This window comes from Lissotriton vulgaris, chromosome 3_1, assembly GCF_964263255.1.
Source record: "Lissotriton vulgaris chromosome 3_1, aLisVul1.2, whole genome shotgun sequence".
Classification (NCBI taxonomy): domain Eukaryota; kingdom Metazoa; phylum Chordata; class Amphibia; order Caudata; family Salamandridae; genus Lissotriton; species Lissotriton vulgaris.
Window position 1 is genome coordinate 842,006,271 of NC_141689.1, and position 5,832 is coordinate 842,012,102.

Consider the following 5,832-nt stretch of genomic DNA (forward strand, 5'->3'; position numbering starts at 1 on the left):
TGGCAAGTGGGTGCACTTGCCAAATCAACATGGCAGTTAACAAACTGCACACAGGCACCGTGGTGGCATGCCTGAGACCTCTTCTCTGGGCTACTCATGTGGGTGGCACAATCAATGCTGCAAGCCTACTAGTAGCATTTGTTTCACCAGCCCTGGCACAGTCAGTGCACTTTACTAGGGACCGACAAGTAAAACAAATATGCCAATCATGGATAACCAATCACAATAACAATTTACATAAAGAGCGTATGCACTTTAGCACTGATCAGCAGTGGTAAAGTGCCCAGAGTCCTAAAGCTAACAAACACAGGTCAGGAAAAAATTAGGAGAAAGAAGCAAAAAGTTTGGGGATAACCTTGTGAAACGGGCCATTTCCAACACAACCCCCTCACAGCCTAAAACCAGGGTAGACCAATCAATACCTTTAGGGGCTTCCCGGCTTGGGGCAACAGAACATGGAACCTGGACCAAACAGCAGGGTCTATTCCTGTTCTTTGCCTTTCTGAACCCAGTTAGATCCCTCTATCCATACTTTCAGGGCCCACTAGGTTAACCCACAGGGACCCGTCTCCTCACCTGGGGACCCCATCTATGCAGCACCTAAACTGTACTTTGCTCACAGATGTACCCCAAAAGGTAGACAGTGCCCACATGGCCAACAAAGTGGTGAGGCCCAATCCACCCTCGGGGTGTGACCCCTGTCTCCCTCCCATGGGCAACTCTGTCCACCAGCACAAACAGTCACAGGGGCCACAGACAGCTGTCAGTGATGAGAGCCAGGTCTCATGACTTTCAGGCCTCTCTAGCCTCTGTGGCATCAGAAAGTGGGGGGCAGTAGCCCCAGGTGCCTGGCACCTTTTCTCCACTCTCCCTCAGCTAAGTCAGGTATGGCATCCTGACACTGACCCACTATTTATTTATTTATTTTATTTCTTAAATTTGTATGAGCGCAACAGCTACCCAACAAGGGTTTCCCAGCGCTATCAAAGGAACAGCAGAGTAAAAAACAACCTACTGGCCAAATAGCCACGTTTTTAGTGACTTTTGAAACAAGAGAAGGTCAGAGTGCATGCGCAGAGAAAGAGGGAGAGCGTTCCATAACACAGGGCTCAAATATGAAAAAGACCGCCCGCCCATATGGGAAAGTCTAATCTTCGGGACCTGGAATTTAGCTTGCGTGGCAGACTGAAGAGTGCGGGATGGACCATAGGGAAGGGCTAGGTGTTTGAGATAGCGGGGGCTCTGTTGTGCTTAATACGGAACATATAGGTTAAAGCCTTGAACCTGGTCCATTTTTTGATTGGGAGCCAATGTAGCTTATTGAGCAGGCTAGAGGCCGAGGAAAATCTGGAGGCCTGACACAGTAATCTTGCGGCTGTGTTTTGCACGTGCTGCAACTTGCGCATGACATCTTTATTAGCTCCCAGATAAAAAATATTATCGTAGTCCAGCCTTGAAGTGACAAGGGCCTGGACTACGGTTTTCTGGGTGGGGACAGGCAACATCCAAACAATCTTCCTCAGCCATCTCAAGATGGTAAAGCAGGTGGCCGCAACTAAGCATGGGCTGAAAATTTGTTCCACTCGCGGAATTTGCGCATTTTCCGCGATTTCGCGATCGGCGAATCTCACGAAATCGTGGTAAAACCAACGAATCAGCGGGACGAATTTTCAGCCAAGCACTTACAGGGTTACAGCAGCAGGTGCAAAAGTTGCAGCTAATTTTTTGTAACCTTTTACAAAAGGGTTACAAAGAAATTAACTTCAACTTGGGCACCTGCTGCTGTAAGCCTGTAAGTGCTTCCTGGCGCTTCGTTGCCTACTTGCCACTATTCTCTGACCCTGCTCTGACCCTTGAAGCAGGGTCAGAGAATACTTACAAGTAGGTAATGAGGCGCCTGTCATAAAAATTAAACCTCAACAGGAAGCACTGACAGATATAAAAACAAGCATTTGCAATGCAATAGGTCTCGCATTAGGAAAGTTTGAGCTATTGGTCTTGTAAGTGACAATTTTTTTTATTTATGTGTTGGTTTTTAAAATAGCTAAATTAATAGCTTTGCCATTTACAATGCCAATAGTTATAACTTTCACAAATGTGACACTATAGCATTTGTAATGCAACATACTGTGAGTAGGTGACTTAGATGTATTGATATTACAAATTACAATGGCTTTTATAATACTTAAATAAAAGTGATTTTAATTTATAATGGCAATAGCTTAAACTTTTGTGAATAACTTTTGTGAAGATTATGTGCAGTGTATTTTATTGTGACGAAAATCCAAGAACTGAAGTGAAATATTAACATCTTTTTGTGACATTTGTAATAAAGCTTGAAACATTGAGAGAACATATTTGAACCAGTTGTTGTTGAATGGTTGCGTAGATTGATGCTGGGGTGGCACCGAGTGGTGCTGAGTGGTGCTGTGGTGATGCTGAGTGGTGCTGTGGTGGTGCTGAGTGACACTGGGATGGTGCTGAGTGATGCTGGGGTGGTGCTGAGTGGTGCTGTGGTGGTGCTGAGTGATGCTGTGGTGTTCCTGAGTGATACTGTGGTGGTGCTGAGTGGTGCTGTGGTGGTGCTGAGTGATAATGTGGTGGTGCTGAGTGATGCTGTGGTGTTGCTGAGTGATGCTGTGGTGGCGCTGAGTGGTGCTGTGGTGGTGCTGAGTGGTGCTGTGGTGGTGCTGAGTGATGCTGTGGTGGTGCTGAGTGATAATGTGGTGGCGCTGAGTGATGCTGTGGTGGAGCTGAGTGATGCTGTGGTGGCGCTGAGTGGTGCTGTGGTGGTGCTGAGTGGTGCTGAGTGGTGCTGTGGTAGTGCTGCGGTGGTGCTGAGTGATGCTGTGGTGGTGCTGAGTGGTGCTGTGGTGGTGCTGAGTGGTAATGCGTGGTGCTGAGTGATGCTGTGGTGGTGCTGAGTGGTGCTGTGGTGGTGCTGAGTGATAATGTGGTGGTGCTGAGTGATAATGTGGTGGTGCTGAGTGGTGCTGTGGTGGTGCTGAGTGGTGCTGTGGTGGTGCTGAGTGATACTGTGGTGGTGCTGAGTGATGCTGTGGTGGTGCTGAGTGGTGCTGTGATGGTGCTGAGTGATAATGTGGTGGTGTTGAGTGATGCTGTGGTGGTGCTGAGTGGTGTTGTGGTGGTGCTGAGTGATAATGTGGTGGTGCTGAGTGATAATGTGGTGGTGCTGAGTGATGCTGGGGTAGCGCTGAGTAATGATGTGGTGATACAGAGGGCAGAAAGGCACAAAAAGCAGTCTAACAAAGGGCAGAAGGGCAGAAAAACAAGGGAAAAACGAGTCTAACAGAGGGCAGAAGGGCACAAAAAAACAGTCTAACAGAGGACAGAAGGGCAGAAAAACAAGGGTAAAATGATTCTAACAGAGGGCAGTAATGCACAGAAAACGAGTCTAACAGGGGGCAGAAAGGCAGAAAAACGAGTCTAACAGAAGGCAGAAGGGCACAAAAAATGAGTCTAACAGAGAGCAGAAGGGCAGAAAAACAAGGGAATAACAGAGGGCAGAAGGGCACAAAACGAGTCAAATAGAGGGTAGAAGGGCAGAAAAACAAGGGAAAAATGAGTCTAACAGAGGGCAGAAGGGCACAAAAAAGAGTGTAACAGGGGGCAGAAGGGCAGAAAAACAAGGGAAAAACAAGTCTAACAGAGGGCAGAAGGGCAGAAAAACAAGGGAAAATTAGTCTAATAGAGGGCAGAAGGGCACAAAAAATGAGTCTAACAGGGGGCAGAATGAATCCTGCCCTACGTGTTTGTCCACGAAGATGCCACCGTTTTGTGCAATATCTCTACTCAACTGGAGTACTTTCTACTGTCTAATCAGTAAGTGCTCCCTCGTTGGCTAAATGTATAGGGGCAGATTTACAATAACTGGTGCATCCCCAGGGATGCGCCAGTTATTGTGCGCAGCAGCTCCCCCACCCATGGTCCGCCGCATTAACAATGCGGTGCATCATGTGTCAAAAACGGCACAGATGTGTCAGGCATCTGTGCCGTAAAAGCAGCGCATTGCTGGAGCTGCGTCGCAAGCGCGAAGCAGGTCCAGCAATGCTCTGGGGGGCCCTATCTCAACAATGTTGAGTCAAGCCTTGCGCCTGCTTCAAGCAGGTGCAGGGTTTTGACGCAGCATTGGCCTAAAAGTGACTGAGTGAAATCTTGTAGATTTCACTCAGCCACTTTTAGGAGGCGTTCCTGCTCAGGAACGCCCTCCCCGGCGCCGGAACGCCTCCTGATGGCACAGTGCTTTTCAACGTGACGCATCTCTCAGATGCGTCACGTTGTTAATACCCAGCACCATGGCGCATCTTTTGTGCTGCCGCTGCGTCACAAAAGTGACGCAACTGCAGTGCAAAAGAGGAGCAAGCGGCTTGTAAATCTGCCCCATAGTGCTTTTACTACACTGTAGCTGCGTAAAGGGCCAGAAGATGTGTCTCCAGTGACCATGTGTGCCTGTGTTACAGGCACACATGGTCACTGGAGACACATCTTCTGGCCCTTTACGCAGCTGCAGTGTAGTAAAAGCACTATACATTTACCCAATGAGGGAGCACTTACTGGATTAGCCAGTAGAAAGTACTCTAGGGCAAATCGCAAAAACAATCTGCAAATTCGCAGATTTGTTTTGCGATGTCGCAGGGAAATCCGTGAATTCACGGACGCGAATTCGCAAATTTCGCCCATGCTTAGCCACAACCTTGGTGACCTGTTGATGCATAGATAGAGATTTGTCTATGATAAAGCCAAGGTTGCGGACCTGCGAGGAGGGATGAGGAAGAGGACCCATTTCTGTCGGCCAATGTAGAGGGCCCCAGAGTCCTTTCTCCTTGCCCAAGACCAACACCTCTGTTTTTTCCCCATTCATTTTTAGAAAGTTTGCATCCATCCAGGACGCCACCCTGTTAAGCCCTATCCTAAGGGCTGAGGGCTCTATAGTCTTTCCTGCTGAAAGAGAGAAGACAATCTCGGTGTCATCAGCATAGGAAAAAATCGAAAACCCCGATTCCTCAACAATAGTAGCTAGTGGTCTAAAATAAATATTAAATAACAAGGGACTTAGGTTGGAGCCCTGTGGGACCCCATAGGGTGGTGAGTGGACCTTGGAATTGGTAGTAGATGAAAAAACCTGAAACGTACAGTTCGTGAGAAATTAAGTCAGCCAGTTTAGAGCGCCGCCCGTGACTCCTATGGATTGGAGGGATTGTATTAATACGGCATGGGAAACTGTATCAAAGGCCGCACTTAGGTCCAATAGCACCAAGGCCACCGTCTCGCCCACGTCCATGTTCCTGCTGAGCAGTTCTGTTACTCCCAAAAGTGTTGTCTCAGTCGAATAGCCGGTCCTAAAACCGGATTGGGAAGCTCGTTAGTTTCGACGTACAGAGATAACTGGATATTGATATGCCTCTCTAAGACTTTAGAAAGGGTGGGGAGCAAAGAGATCGGTCAATAGTTGGAGTGAAGAGCCGGGTCTGTATTGGCTTTTTTCAATAAAGGAACCACCATAGCGTGCTTCCAGTCAGCAGGGAAGGAAGCCTGAGTTAAGGAAGGTCTATAGCCAAGTGACAAAATCAAAATATGTTTATGTGGAGATCATGGTTGATATAGCTTACATATGAGATTGGGAATAGAATCCAACTATATATAGATAATCTCAAACAATGAAATATTCTCATTTGATTTTATTGGTATATATTACATATATTTATCAATTCTTTTAAGATTTACATATTTTATATTCTTTTTGTGTTTTTCTCTTCTGTTTTCTTTTCTTTTCTTATAGTTGTTTTTCAATATAACAAAAGTCAGTTAAAA